General features: G+C 43.6%; 1 long non-coding RNA gene across 2 annotated transcripts in view; it reads right to left on the bottom strand.

Moving 5' to 3' along the window:
* Window positions 1-840: 840 nt before the first annotated feature.
* Window positions 841-16,532, bottom strand: part of LOC107320018 — a 54,951-nt gene continuing 39,259 nt past the window's right edge. For both annotated transcript variants that reach the window (XR_001558101.2, XR_001558103.2), the window contains 2 exons: window positions 13,281-13,498; window positions 841-10,051 (listed from right to left, as the gene is read on the bottom strand). This is a non-coding gene — a long non-coding RNA (uncharacterized LOC107320018). The remainder of the gene's footprint in view (window positions 10,052-13,280; window positions 13,499-16,532) is intronic.

Below are 16,532 nucleotides of genomic sequence, written 5' to 3'. Positions count from 1 at the left end.
AAAGACTTGGTGAATTTTGCATAAACTACATGAAACTGCCACCTCTTACAAATCAAGGGTTAAGATGAATCCCAGCACATTTCCTCTCCTCCTGGCACCTGTGACACATCTGGACAGCAGTGGCTGGTGTAACCCCACACTCAAAGGGCTCTTCCCATGCAGAAGATGTTGCAATGCAAGCCAGGGGCTGTGGGTGGTGCTAAGCCTGAGGCCCCACTGAAGGCAGAACCCTGCACAGCTCTGAGCTCAGCCACCCCATCCCTGTGGGAGGAAGGACCTGGCGCTTCCATCACCATCATCGTCACCGCGAGGGATTTTCTTTCTTTGGATCAGCCTACGTGACACCGTGCCAAAACAAGCAGCCATCCTTAACTCCCATTTCTATCTTTTGAGCAGCAGAAGAAAACATATGCAAAATATACTCAGATTATTCAGAAAGCTTACAGTAGGCAGTTTCTGCTTTGGATATTGCAAAGGGGAAAAAAAACCTACATTCTCTCTCCAAAAACAAAGTTGTTTTTCTGAGCAAAACCCACAAATGCTGTGCAAGGTGTTTCTACAATTCCATCCACAGACTGAACCCAGGAATAGTTCCACCAGCTGAAGGGGCTCAGGCTGCTCAGCTACAACATGGTCCCAAGAATCCACAGCAGAGAGCTCTTCCCTGGAGCCTGGCTGATCTAATATACCCAGCTTTTATTTTTAATCCATATTTTGGGGTCACAAGGACAGCCTGGAGCCACGTACACAGGATTTCAGACAGTGGAGTTCAGAGCACAAGCCTTTGCCTGCCAACAGAAACCTTTGCTCTCTGATTCAAGGATGTGGCTCCTCTGGAGCCATGCAGGAGCATCTGCAGAGCAGGAGGGAGAACCTGCAGTTGGTTGACACCCACTGCAATGAGTATCCCTTTACATTTAAGACTTTATTTTCACCTCACACATAATGGGAGCTCCAGGAACATCTTGGCTCAAAACAGATCAATTCCAGAAGAAAATCCCATCCCTGCCCTTGTGTGAGTGCACAACAAATGGTCAGACCCAAACTGAAGCCGGCCCCTTCTCTCCCATCCATCTGCAAAGCAGGAGGCAGCTCAGCAGTACCTCCACCCCACAGGCTCTCTCAGCCTTCATGCACAGCCAAGAACTCCCACAGAAACATTTTTATATCTCAAGGCTGCTTGAGAATAACCTAAACACTAAGCTTTCCTGCCAAACAGAATGCCTTCGTGGAGGCTTTGGCTCAGCCTGAAGCACGCCGGCCCTTCCATGGGCTGAGCCCCCCACACCTCCTGGCAGTGAGGGTGAGGGGCAGCTCCTGGTCTTTCAATATGCACTTAGTCAGGAAAAAAACTCCCAAAAAAGAAAAAACAACAAAAAACACAGAGAGAGAGAGAAAGTAACAGAGATATTCCAGTACTCAGAGTATACCAAAGAAGCAAAATTAGAAACAATCTGTGTTTCAAAATGTAGTCAACAGAATGCATCGCAATGGCAGCTCTTGCTAGAAGCAACAAGGGATGCTTCCTGGCGGTGCTGAAGCGATGCTGCTCAGTGCATCAAAATACAATCTATAGCACCAAATTATAAACATCTGTTGTGGCATATCTGTTAACTTTTATTCCTCAAATGGGCAAATTGTTTGAGAGGATCGTTACCTGGTGCTGATCTCTGTGAAACTCCTGGTCCTGCTTTTAGCAAGAGAGAAATCAGAGACATCTTTAGCATTTTCCTTAATGGCTACATTACAACTAAAATAAAGATCAAAGATTTATACCACTGACATAAAATGAAATTGAATGAGATTCTTATATTAAAGCACAAGGAGGTGGGCGCTAAATAATAGAAATGGTTCTTAAAAAGTATTAAAATACCAAAGCACTGAAAAATAAGAACATTAATTCCTTGTAAAGGTCATTAGGTGGTCACAAATATGGAATAAGTAGCTGACATTGCAGCACAACAAGTTCTTACCTGGTTTTGCACTGGATTTCCCAGGATGCTGCTCAACAAAGCAGAGCCTCCAGCCCTATCCAGTGTGCTCCTTTCACCCCACCTACCCGCAACAGCAGAAGCTGAAGCCATGTTAAGGATGGTTCCTTCAAATCAGCACATTCAGAAGATCAGAATTCAGGTCCCAGCAATTCTTGCTGGTTTGTGGTATTAAAATCTGTGGTGAATGAAAATTGATTGTTTTAAATTTGGACAGCTTACAAACAATGGTGGTTCTCATTGTCAGAGAGAGCTGAACTGGGGGGAGGTGAAGGGCCAGCAAGAAAGTGAGAAAATCAGGGCTGAGTGCAGCACACAGAGAGAACCAGTAAGCCTACCATGTCATAAACAGAGCAACGGTAACACAAATAATGACAGGAGCTGGGATAAAGGAACACATCGGTGGCACTCACCTGGGGCAGGTGTTGGAGGAGAACGGTGTGTTACAGATCTTGTCCCTTCACAAAGCACAGAATCAGGCTGATCTCAGAGCCTCGTGACTATCCATCATTTCAGCAAATTGCCTTAATTTATTTTTTTTTTTAATTTTATTTTTGTTAGAACTGTTTCAATAACACATTTTGGTCAAAATATTTTTAATCCAATATTTCAATCTGAATGCTGTTCTAAGTTAAAAAATAGCAGATTACTTAGCAACTAGAATGAAATATTTTATGTGGGGTCAGACCGATATTTTGCAGATTCTAAGATGGAATTAGAAGGGTTTTTTTTAATCTTTTTTTTTCTTTTTTGTTCTGTTTTGTTTTAAACAAAGCTGTTTGTTTCCCCAGGCAATTCAGAATTGCCAGGGAATAAAAGAAATATATAACCCACAGCAAGGTACCATATAGGTAAATTATAATACAGAACACTGAGAAACGCCATTACATTCCCATTCCTTTGTCAGAGGCAGAGCTGCCTGGTTAGAGTAGTCCTTGTATATCTAAATAATATCTAATTCTCAGGGAAAGCTTCCTGGCGTGAAATAAAAGCTAGTTGTATACAAACAAGGCAATCCTATACTGACAGAATCCAGAATATTCATTACCTAGGAAAAAAGAAACAACAAACTACTATACATGTAGTATTCCAAATTATTTTTCCTTTAATGAGAAAGCATCCCTCCTTTTACAATAGTGAGTAAGGAAGGGCTCCGACTTCTTCAGCAATTCCAATCTTGTCAAGGAAAACCCATATGCTGTACACAAGCATTGACTATCTGAAGTAACACAGCAAATCCTTTCAAAAGTAATTTATTTTTTTTTTCCATAGGATTGCCTCCTAAAATCATAAAGCCTTTAATTAGAGCTACAGCACAATATGTACGTGCGCATAATTAAAACAACTCATCGTGGTGAGATGGGGATTATCTGATGCGGGCCAGACGTCTTTGTCATCTACTGTTTTGGGGAACAATGTTATTAAAAGAAAATCAAATTAAGGATGAAAAATAATTGTGAAGTATATCAAAGCATAAAACAGATGTTAAGTGCACAGAATAAATAGCTGTAGGGAAAAGCTTTAAAATATCCCAAGAACTTCAAAGAATAGCTTGTATTTCAAACATTTTTATCTGCTATTCTTCTCCCACACTTTCTGGTGTGGAAACAGGCTTAAAATTCAGAGATAAAAAAAGAAGTAGATGTTGTCTTTCATTTCCAAATATGAAACAAGAGTCTGTGAAAGTTGTAAATGAAAGATCCACCTCCTTCAGATCTTGCCTTATCGGAACACATATATAAAAGATAAAGAAATGATGTCATTGCGCAGTGGCCTTTACTGCCATTTGGTATGGTTTGTTCCTCCTCCATAGGGGTGACTGCCATGCAGCAAATGTCCCACCCAAGGCTCCAAGAGGAGCTGGCAGAGCCATAGGGCCAATGGGGAGCACAGAAAGATGGGGATATTCCAAAATATACCCAGGATATATAAGGAAATCTAAATGAACAGGAATCTAAATGAAATCCAAATGGATGTGTTTGTGATGATTTTTACTTCGTGGAATTTATCTTCAGTTGTCTTTTTCCAGAGTACTTTGCAAAGATATTCAGCCTTTTGACTGAGCACATGCATCAGACATTTTAAAATCCTAGGAGTAACACTATTCAATAAAAGACACCTTAGCTGCAGAGAGGTTTTAGCTTTTCTAAACCTCATTTGTAAGCAGAGGTAAAATGGAAGAGTAAATGGAAGAACTTGATAGCTTCATGTCAGAAAAGACATGAACCGTGACACAGCAATGTCAGCAGGGCTAAAATGAGCTGTTAAAGTACCTGGAGTGAAACAACACAGAGTTTCTGAAATGACAGATCAAGAAAAAAAAACCCCAACCCACTGACAATGGGTCAAAAAGGATGAAATCTGCGCCTTGTTGCTGCTCTGCTCTAGGAACTCTACTTTTAAATCTTCAGTCAGAACGTATTAAATTGCCTCCAAATTAAAGTGTCAAGGTAACACTCAACCGGTGTTGTTCAACAGCTCAGCAGAAACCATCGGCAGTGGGGGAAACAAGAAAACAAACCTCATTCTAATTTTCCTGGTAGCACCTGGAAATGAAGAACGTGACTTTAAACAGAAGCGCTGCAACTGTGTAGGTATGACAAAACTGGGTCCCTTCCCCTGGTGTGTGAGGCAGCTCTGAGCGCCTGCCAGAAAGCCTTAAATACGAGTTTTGAAGGTAAGGCATGATTTAGCTTTTCCAATATTATATACAACTAAAATAAAAAACGGGTGAGTTTATTGACCTTCGGGAGAAAAATCTTCCTGCAGCTGCCAGCTGTTGAGGTGGCAGAGAACGAGGCGTTCCAGCTCCGCTGGTTATTGAGCGAATGACTTTTCAACTTCAACTATTTTTCCACTTCTTCACGGACCATCTTGGCCTGGTTTAACAGTTTCCAGCTTGGTAACTAAAGTAGGTGGCAGCTCTTCATTTTTTGAGGGTGAGGAGGGCAAGAACTGCATGTGCCCCATCTGTGGGGTGATGGGCTCCAAGCGCTGTGTCCTCAGGAGCCATCAAGCCACTGAGTGGTTGGCTTGGAAGCCACATTACCCTGCACCTCTGTCTCCACAGTGGTAATAGGGCTGCTGGAGACCACCAGTCTCAGAGGGGATCCTCCTTGGATCACTGCCTCCAAGCAGAATCAGTAAGCTCTACTATTTCCTGATGCTGCCCTTTAGTCTGACCTCCCTCCTCAGTTTACGAATCACAAAGCATCCTGGTGTGCTGAAGCATGCATGCTCACATTGCAGTGGCTGTCCTCCCATCACCAGCCAGAGACCTTAAACTCCTTACTCACTGAACTGGAAGTTAAATTTAAATTGAGTGACTGCTTGAAGCAATGGATAAGAAGGAATACACCCCTTATTTATAAACTGCTCCTAGCTGGTGTCAGCTATCAAGATTTTGTTATCTGATTACATCAGTTGAGCTTAAAGGCATGTTTCCTCTGTCAGGACTGTTTTCAAAATTCCTTGGCATTTTAATTGGTTTCATATTTCAATTCTCTTGTCAAAAAATAGATTTGTTTAAAAAGCACCACCTCACTTCTCCTCGGATTCCTCCTTCTTCAGTCTCCTCAGGGTTGCTCGCTCCCTGCAGAAGTTTGCAGCTCTGCAGCCGCATCCAAGGCAAAGCCTTCAGCCTTGGTCCTGTATTCAGCATGAGAATCCCAGGAAAACCCACATGTAACAAACTGCCTGCTGCGTCTGTCCCAGATTCCAGACAAAGCTTTTCATTTGTTCCATTCCAACTGAAGAGCTACAAAGAGTCAGGAAAAGCTCCAGTGGGCTGCAGAGCAGCAGAGCCACAATGGTGTCCTGTGCACTCTGCAGTTTGCAGCGGTGACTTCAGGCCCTGGTTCCTCCCACTCAGCCCTGCTGGGACCGCACAGCCCGAGCTGCTCTCCCCTAGAACTGGGCTGTGTGGAGGCAAACTGCTGCCACTCCAAAGCCAGAGAAGCACCCGCAGTGGGGCTCCAGCTTTTTGGTTCCTGAGGATGTGGATAAATTTGAGTTTTCTGCTGCGTTCCACCTTGCATCATATAACCAACAGTGGGCAATTCTGTTTCATTCTGGTATTTCAGCCAGGCTAGAATATTCAGACCTGACCAAGCTCACCTGATTTCAGACATGCCAGGAGAAAATGGGAAAGGTCGTTTTTTCTCCTGCTAGTGGATAACAGACAGCTTGCTGCAGGAAGTTGTGGGTTAATGCTCTGCAGGAAGAAACAATGTGGATGGCCACTTCTAACTACAGCTCCATTTCAAGTTGCTTGAAATCTGAAAGGAAGGTCAGCACGCCCAGCCAGGTTCCTCTGTGCTTTGCTTTTATTTAGCTTTGCTACTCAGAGAGCTCTTCATTTCCTCAGTCTCTGGTGTGAGAGCACAAATGGAGTTGCAACCGTGACATTTTACGTTATAATATTCCTCTTCTTATTACCCAAATTACGGCACCATGAGTGAATTCAAACCACAAGTCTCTATTGATCTGTATCGCTGTAACTCACAATACTTATTTTCAAGCCCTGCGTGTTTACATCTGGCTGGAATTGTATGGAAATCTGTTTACAAGCTGTCCAATATCACTGAAAAGGTTTTTTCATGTGCCTTGAGGTCACGTAGACATAAAGGTGAAGCTTGCTGCAGGAGCTGTTTGGAAAGGCTCAAGGACAGAGAGCAATTACTCATAGCATTGGGACCAATAAAGGGAAATCCACTGAGAACTCTAAAGACCTCAGAAATAATCTTGGCAGTGTACTAAGAATAGCGGGAGTCAGGAGAGGAAAACTTAAGAAAAGAAAAAAGAAGAAAGTTAATGCAATTTGCTCAAATTTCGTGCTATTAAATTGAACAAAAATCAGGGATCTCAACCATTCCCTGAGGGCTTCTTGGGTGCTCCCACAGCCAATTGCCCCATCTCGTGGGGCTCCACTCAGGGCCTAATCCACAGCTGCCACCTGACAGTGCAAACTCATCCTGTGCTCTTCACCATGCAGGAATTCCAACCCATCACCTCAGTCTCAGCATTAATTAATTCAGAAAGTTTGCCACCATGCAATGCTGAGGGCAATGAATCTGGGCAGGTCAGGGTACAAAGCATGGGGCAATTAACCAGATATCATCCTGCAACTACATTAGTGATAAAGCAGGTCCAAAAAAGGAGTGGGAAAGCCATTAGCCAACTAAGCTGAGTGTTTAATGAGATTTCTTTGCTTCTATCTTCATGAAAAAGGCCAACCGAGAGCAGATGGTCGGCACAATAATACTGTAACAAAGAGGGAAGATAGTAATCTCCTAAAAAGGGAAAAGCAAGAGTGCCTGGCTAATTTAGATGTCTTCAAATTGGTTATGCTGATGAGCTTTATCTTCACATACTTAAGGAACTGTCTGAAGCCATATCAGAACCTTAACTATCATAGTGGGAATCCAAAGAGATGGGAAGAAGCAACACTGCCTGGAAGGACATGGAGGTGGTCATTGCTCTGCATGTCAGCTTACTTACCATCCATTCAGGGAACTGCAGAACATGACACCAAGTAACAGCAGAAGGAGCAGCCGCATGCAATGGCCGCGGATCAGCAGCGCCTTCATCATTAGCATGGAGCTTGGAGGAGAGCAGGCAGAGCTTGCTAGGAGACCATTCATTTCCAGAAAATGGCTCTCTTTGAAAGGATGAATCAAGCACAGTTTCAGAGAGACTTGCCTTGAGCTCAGCATTATTAATTTTTTCATTAATGACTCGTATGACAGAGGAAGGAATACGCTTGTTAAATTTGCTGATAACGCTGAGCAGGGAGGGACTGCAAACACACAAGAGGACAGAATTAAAATTCAGAAAGGTCTCGACAAATTGCAGAAATAATCTACTTTAAAAAGTGTGTTATGAGAGACAGTGCAAGATCCTATGCTTGGGTAGAAATAATCAATTGCACAATTAAGGGCTGGGGAACCGCGCTGGCTGCAGAGCGGGCTGGGAGAGCTGCTCAGTTGAAAGGCTGTCACTCTGAGATGGGTAAATCGAAGAGTGCCCATCAAGATGGGGAAAATGGTCTTTCTGTTACGTTCAGTCCTAATAAGGCCTCACTGCCAAGATGTATTCTGCCTTACGCACTACACGTGAGTAGAGCTGTGGACCAAAGGGGGTGATTTGAAAGGGGACAAGATCAGAATCTAGAAATCATCCCCCCAAGGTGAAGGATTGAACAAGTCCAGGAAACTGAGTCTTAAAAGAAACAGAGATTGAAGAGAGAACTTGTAAACTTAAAATATACCAGGAATAGCCATGAAGAGATGATCCATCCTCCAGGGTCTTACTCCGCCTGCCGTGAGCTGGGTGATGGAGCTTTGAGGTAAACACTGGGATAAGAAGAGAGCGTCAAGGAGCCCGGCATTTTGGCACGCCATTCCCCAACACATCTTTGGATATTAAATGAAAAATTCAGGAAGGTCAATTAAACCGTTCATGGATATTTAATAAAACGGAAGATGAGGAAAATAATCAAATAAATTACTTGTTAAAAATTATCACTCAATTTTACCTGCGGTTCATTACTGACTCAGATTAATGAATACTGAAAAGATATTACCCTCATATGAATATTCAGACTTTCCTGCCTGATTGCAAATTTTCAAATGAAAAATGCAGTATATCAATTCCTGATGAAATTTTTAATAGAGTCAAATGCCCTCCAAATAGACCTCCCATTTAAGGAGAGCTCACTGGTGCACGGTGCTATGGGTACCTTCCCTGCTGGGAGCACAGGATGCCATAGCATTGGGGAATCAACTTGGGAACTCAGAGCTGAGCCCGATGTGGGGAAAGGCATACATTTCTCCACAGAGCTCACTGCACTTCAGATGCATTATGTTATAAATAGTGATAACTGTGAAAAGACCTAAGCCTCCTCTCTGCATTTTGTGGGCTTGTTTTATTCATTTTCACCTTCAGCAAAGGAAGCATTTGCCAGAGAAAATGCTTTTGTACTTTGCAAAAAATAAAACCTGTGAATCACCAGGGAAATCGGGTGGGAAAGGTCACCAACTGCCTTCTCTATAGCAGCAGACATTTATTTTATAGTTGTAGGACCCGAACTCGTTCATGTGATCATCCGCCTTTAGATTTTAATAGACAGGATTTGGTGAAGGTGAGAATCTTATGTTTCTTCAGGGAGAAGAAGAACAGAGGTGACAAATAGCGGCTGTTCCCCGTCAAACTGACTTACATGGGCATTGCTAAGTGAGTCTGTTCCATGAGCTGAGCTCTGTATGTGGACGCACATAGGGAGAGGCATTACAGAACAACACAGCAGCCCACAGGGTCAGGTTGTGCTATGAACCCGAGAACTGCTGCAGAGGAGCTGCCTCTGCTGTGTCCCCACAGTCTGCAGCACCCTGAACTGCTGCTTGGCAGAGTACATCTAAAATTCTCAGGTAGGAGAAGTGTCCCAAACAGTGCATCCCTGGAAGAGAGGTCCTGAGAGATTTGCAGTTTAGAAGGGAAATGTGAAGCATGATGCAAGTCAGAGCACAACTGCAGGGCACACTGTGCTGGAAGAGTTCCACCACCCTTTTGCATGAATTGCAGCATGCAATGGTGATACCTCCCCCACGCCCAAGATTTATATAGCTATGGGAAAATTATCTTTGCGAGCAGCGATACCAATCATTTACTGCTAGTAGAAAGCTAGGTGACTAATTTCCTTGGTTCCTTTGGAAATCCCATCCTGCTCAGCCAAGACAGCTGGCGTGTTTATGGCTCTGCAAGAGCCACCCCGTCCTTCGCACAGCGCCTGCATGGCACTGCTGGCTGCTGTAAATAACAGCCCTCAGGAGCAACATAAGCAGCAAAATTCCCTCTTTCAAAGCATTATCAAGAAAGAATAAACGAGTTACTTAAAGCCAACCTTGGTGATTTAAGCTAACACACTTCCCAACAGGAAGCCAACAGGAACATGCGCCAGCTATGACGGCAATCTTGGGAATGCAGAGACCTTCGTAAGGCTTCACTGACTTGCTTACTGTGGGCCACGTGCTTGGACTGCAGTTTCCTCAAGCGGACCGGCCCTAGGAAGATAAAGGTTCAAAGGAAAAGTGCATGCAGCAATCCTGCTTTTCCCTGCAGCACTTGAATTGTCTTCAGATTCTTCAAGACCAGATTGCTCTGCTCTCTAAGGTTCTTAATAACTTCCATTTGTTTGTGAAACACTGAGTTAAATGGCTAAGCTATTTAGTTCAAAGTCATTCTTAACTCTGGAGAGTCATTTTAGATTCTTCTCAGCCTTTTCAGAGATATGCAGCATGCGCAGGGATAATTGCATGCAGAAACATCTATAACTTGCATGTGCACACACACACACATTATCTACTGAGAAATTACATCATGATATCTCTGCAATAAATATTGTTTGCATCACATCTGATTACTCTGAGGCAGTTGTTCACACAGGGGGTTTTCCTGCTTTCCAACATCTAACATTAATCCTTCCTCCTAATGAGGAGAAACTGCCTGGAGTCCATTTTGTCCAGGTCTGGCATCAGGACCCAACCAACAAGAATGCCTTCATTTGCTGCTTTGCCACTTCACCAGTTTTCTCATACAGATCAATACTGAGGAGGTAGCCTTCTATGCTATTCTTTGCTCATATTTCACTCTTCATTCTTACTTAACTCCTTTACCCACTAATATTTCTACCATGTAAGGTTGTTCCTTCTCTTTCACCATTCCAGATGCTCCTATGGTCCTGGCAGCCCCTGCAGATTTCCTGTTATCTCTGCAGAATGGGATGTGCAAACATCTGTAGGTGAAAGGCAGGGCATGGAGCAGTGCAGGAGCCAGCCGTGACCCTGCAGAGCCTGTCAGTGGGGCATGCATCACAGCGGAGTGCCATTTAGTTTGCTGTGCCCACATCCTCTCTTCTGCACCTCTCTCATTTTAGGCTGTATTGAATTGCTTTCCTCCCCAGAGAAAGCAATATATCCTTCTGGCATTTGACTTTTATTCCTGTTATCTTTTTTTTAAAGATAAAGAGACCCCATGTTCACTTTTTTTTTTTTTTTCCTCTCCCCAGAATTATCTCCTTTGTCAACAAAGTACTGTCTTCTATCACCCAGAAACCAAGCAGCACCTCTCTGTCACTCCATCCTGTGCTGAGGTGTTTCCACCACAGTCTTTAGACCATTGCTCTTCATTTGCGTAGAATCAGTGCTGTAACAAGACTTTTCTGTAAGCCTCACAATTAATGACACCCACATGAGGTATATTTCATGGTGCTCTCTGATGCCCAGATGTCCCCGCCTGCTGATTTCCTGACCAGATGCTGCTGCCAGACAGCTTTTAATGCCCAAGTTCTGCCTGTTCTGCTCGAGAACAGCTCTCTCCTTAAGCCAGACACCCCCCCACCCCACTTTTTTTTTCCCCTGAGTGTTTTACTGTTTATTATCCTTTTCACTCCCACCGTAAAATCTGGAGACCAAAATAGTTTGAAAAGGCTCAGCATTTCTAAGGATTTCACAGAAACCTCACTTTCATAAAAATCTAGGTCGAAATCAGTGCTAGGGTGGGATATCTGTGGTTGCACAGGAAGGTGGGGGGCAGCTCCCTCATTAGGAAGCGTAGGTGGGTGCAGAGCAGCTGTCACCTCAGAAAGCCTGAAAAAGAAACAGGGACACATGGCGAGTCATGCTGGTCCAAATCCAGATCTGGCCCAAAGATGCATGAATTCCCCAAATGGGAAAATTATATGCTAGCTCCTTACTGGGCAGGACGCAATAGAGATCTGTGTGATCTCTATTGAAGAGATGGTTGAAAGACAAACCTGCCAGCTTGCACCTCCCCAGCTTCACTCCACACACAGTGATTCCAAGAAATTATACGTGATAAATGACTTGTTTTCTTTGTGCTGGTGTTCAGGTGTCACTGGAGTGGGAAAGAGGGGAATTACAGCCTGAGCTGCTGCTGTTATTATTATTATTTGGCAGTAATTCCTCTGACTTTCTTCCCTGGAGGAAGACATGAGTAGCTGCTCTCTTGCTCCCAAGGTCATCCCACCAGAAAATATTAGCTATTTGCTTCTATTAGTTTCAATTATTGAGGTGAAGTAAACCAAATAACGGCCAATTTTCAGTACTTCATGGCTTGCCTTCTGAGTGGGACTGGAGCCCTTACCCCAAAACAGGGCACTACTAGACCAAGAACCAGCACCAGCAGGAAGGTAGGGATCCCCCCCCTTGCCGCCACTACATTCCCCGTGCAGGCTTTAGGTGGCTCCTGCTCATCCATTCTTCTGTTTTTCTATAAGAAAGGGCACCTCACTGTACTGTGGGGCTAAGCGGATTAATCCTAATACAATTATTGCTCTTTTGGCCTCCTTTGTAGTCCTCAGAAGGTGTGAAATAAGTCATTTTCCACAGTTTTATGGGTACAATATATGTATGCCTGATAGCCGTGATGCATTCCTGTGCTGCTGCTCCCTTTCTTCTACATTATTTAAATCCTTTCTGACTTGCATTGTAATACAACATCTGTCCCCTTTGCCTAGTCATATAGCGGTGTGTTATTTGTTTAAAAGACAAGGGAAATTTCATTTCAAAGTACAAAGCAGTGACGATAAAACACATTTAGATGAATTATTCCCCCCCCACCACAACTTCCCAGCCCAAACAGCCCCATACTCTGTAGGATCCTGGATAACCAGGCGGGAAAGCAGGTACCACACCCAGCAGGCAGCCCCAAGTTGGACACAGCCCCAAGGAAGGGAACATAAGGGTACAGATGGCCCCAGGTCTCCTGTCCTGGAGGTGGCTGCTCATCACATCCATGTGTTACAATGAGCACAGAGTTCAGTCTTAGGCAAAAACTCATGAATCATGGGAGTCACTAAAACATCTGAAGATTCTAACAGGAACCAGTTCAAGAGGTCATTTTCTTCTCAGTTATATTTTCACAACATGTAGCACTGCTGTTCCTACCTTTCACTGCTCACCTTGGCACTTCCCTTCCCCAGTAACCTCAGCATGGAGACAGAAGAACATTTTGCTTTCAGCAAATAGATATTAGAAAACAAGCAGAAAAGTCCTAGCCACACAGAAACACTGCTGTGTCTTCAGCAAGCCATCATGTTCAGCAAGAACATGAGCACTGAGAGAGTCGCACATCCCCACCAAACATGGCCTTGTGTGACAACAATCATTCCCAACAGATTAAATCAGACAGAGCGTTCACAGTGGAGGACATCTGTCTGCCCTCATGAACCCAACATGAACATCAGGCAACTACATGCCAGTGGGCACCAACCTTTTAGATGGAGGTCAGCGGAGAAAGCAGAAGTTGAGATGCTGATCTGTGTGAGGGTCTTCACAGTGAATGCCACCAAGGCATGGTGCTCATGACGAGCTGGAAGAGCTGCAAATGCCCCCAGAGCAGTAGTGCACTGCCAAGGCTTCTCTGGGCTCTGCTGGAGGTTTTCACTGCTGAAGGTTTTCACTCTGTCATGTCCATGGGCTGCAAGGCTCCTGGTGGGAATGAGAAAAGCAGCGGAATGACACTCTCACATGGCAGCACGCCTTCCTCCAAGCCATAACCCAGAATTAAAAATAAACAATGAACAAGTTATTAACACTGCAGTTTCCAAGAGAAATACCAAGATAACACGGGGCAAAGGGAAGTGGTGGAGAAGCACTCTATAACCTTTGTGAGGTTCTCAGAATTAGACTCATGAAAAATTAACCTGCTTGGTAATAACAACCAGAGTGCTTTGTTCCTGCAAGGGAAAGTTTGCAGTCTTACAGGTAAATCAGGGGTTTCTTATCTGGACCACTTTGGTAATCACATATTTCAGATGTGGAGTATTCTGTCAAACCAGATTTGTGAGTCAGAGTTAATTTCACTAAACATGGGGACAAATAGCCATTAATAAGGAGAAGTTTATGCATGTCAGGAGAGGGCAGCTCTGCTGGGGATAAGAGCACCATTCTTAGTCTCTCTGCTGGAAGGCCAGTGTTGAGGTGGGGCCTCAGAGCTGAGCAACTGTTACCATACAATGGGATTACCACTTCAGCACCAAAGGTATTTTTGCTAGAAAAAAAGAAAATAAAAATCATAAAAATAGGATTTTAGCCTCATTTTACTTTATTTTCTTTGATACAAAATGCTCAGTAACCCCTCCTGGACATGGAAGCTTTCACGGCCATTTGCACACCTGACCTTTAGAGAGAGGAGTCTGCAGTTGCAACAAAACTTTGGATAACACTGGTTCTCAGGCACTGCTGCCCTCAGAATGGTTTCCCATTGGCAGCAGAGCTGTGCACTTGTGCCATCCCTTTCCTACCTCTGCCACACTGCTCCTACTACCACTATCATGGGTGTTCATTATCCAGTCTGCAACAGCAAAACTGAGTTTCAACTGTTCCCACAATAAGTAATGGATAAGTAAAACTTTGTAATACACCAGGAATGCCACTGGGAGGTGGAGGTAAATTTAAGACAGGAAACATTTACATTGCACTTCTAGGCAAAAACAGTGTGCAACTAGCAAGATTTATTTGCTTGCCTGCAAATTACCAAATGGAATGGGAAGCAGCCCAAACTCTTTGCAAATGGAGCATGTCCAGTGTCCAAAGGAAAGGGACAGTCATCAGGAAGAAGTCTGAGCTGCCACCTCATGAACTTCAACATGGTTTTTTTAGTTTCTAAAATTGATAATTCTTGCTTTCTTTGCACAAGTGAAAAAAATATAACACTGGCAAGTATTCCTAATGCGATTTTTCACAAATTGTTGTTCAAATTATCTGCAGTCTAAGAAGCACAATAGACATGAATTACAGCTCCTAGTATTAAAATACCAAAACAAATTATTAGCATATAAAAATTGATGTGATCTATTCAGACGTGTTACAGTGAAATATGACACAGAACACAGTGCACCTGTCCTGAACCATAAAACTTGTCAAAGGCAGCACAAGTTTATAGCCTGGGCAGATCCCTGCAGCACTGCTGGGATGGCTGAGTTGGATGAGAGCAGCCTGGCGGATTCCTGCAGGCGTGCAAACATGTCCAAAGATTTATTGAACTGTGAAAATAAACAAGACAACAAAACAGAATTTTCTCTTCATCAGGTGGGACAGAAATTCTTTCAAGACCATCTTTTGCATTTTTTGTCCTATAACTGCATACCTGTCCTTCCACGTGAGTTACAATAGCAGTTATTTATCGACACAACAAAGCACGAATTCATAACGGTAAGGTCAAGCAACGTGTGCAGTATGCACAAATGATGCAATTGCATGGGCTTGGTCAACTGCCCATTCAACACAAAGCTGCTGAAGCATGGGATGGCTCCTGCTCCTGGGATGGCTCCTGCAGCCCCATTCTACCTCTGCTGGATGGAGCATTGCTGTGCCTGGAGTTGCTGCCTGCCCTGCAGCACTGGCGAGCTGCTGCATTATGAAAGAAAGCTCATTTTCTTTCATTAATGTAGGCCTGATTGAATTTTTGATGTATGAATGAGGAAGGGCCTGAAGAAAATTACAATGGGAAAACTTGCTTGTACAAAAAAAAAAAAAAAAAAAAAAAAAGTGAAACAGAGGAAAACAGGAGCAAAACACAATTAGCCTGAACAACAAAGTCTCTGGCTGTATGATTTCTACGCAGTATAATCATGGCTCGTCCCGCAGCAGCCTGGGAATTGCCTTCCATTCTCATAACTTGCAGGCAACTCACAGACAAACCAAAGATCAGATAGCTGTTCTTAAGACAAACATTCCATGCCATATTCTCTGTATGCATTAGTCTAGCTTTTCCTAGGCACAGCCATGTTTCCAAACATGGCATATTTTACATGGGATCCATCCTGGAGTGCGTTGCTTCTCCTGCAATGATTAAAAAGATTAAATTCAATTGTCAGTAACTGCAGCGAAAAGCACTGAAGGCTCAACTCTTAATTACAAAGAGAAACTAAAATGTGACAATTAACTTTATTCATGCTAACAGCAAAAAAACAAAAACAAAAACATGGCTGGAAGTAATAAACACATTCCGTGTTCATTACTGAGAGAGAAATGCTTTTGTATCTGCAGTGAGCTTTTCCCTTGGTGCTGAGCATGCTTAAGAAGAGGGTTGGTACTCCATTGATTTTAGTGCCACTTTAAAAGCCATTCACAAAAGCAGCAAGTCAGAAGCTGCAGTGCAGTTCCAGACTTGATAATATCCTTGGTTTGTCTGCTTGAAGTGTGCCAAGGAGAGACAAAACATTACCACCAATCTCAGCTGAAGCTCTCTGCATCCAGAGCAGTGGAGGTGTGGGGATGCAGATGGGAGCTCAGTCTTGGCCAGGCTGCAGCTCCCATCACATTGCCTCCTGTGCACCAGGGCTTGATGCAGATTGGGTCAGATGGGCAGAGGAAATTGTCTTTTCCCCCGTTTTGAAGGAGGTAAAATTCAGGCACAGTAACTTCAAGTAATAAGTTAAAATACTGCTGGTGAGAGCATTGCATGGAAGCTGGCTTCCGAAAGTAAATCAGGAAATATCACCTATTTCACACTGCTGAA

The sequence above is a fragment of the Coturnix japonica genome, chromosome 12, assembly GCF_001577835.2.
Source record: "Coturnix japonica isolate 7356 chromosome 12, Coturnix japonica 2.1, whole genome shotgun sequence".
In the NCBI taxonomy this organism is placed as follows: Eukaryota; Metazoa; Chordata; class Aves; order Galliformes; family Phasianidae; genus Coturnix; species Coturnix japonica.
Note: the sequence above shows the minus strand (reverse complement) of the source record. Positions and strands in the feature narration are given on the sequence as shown.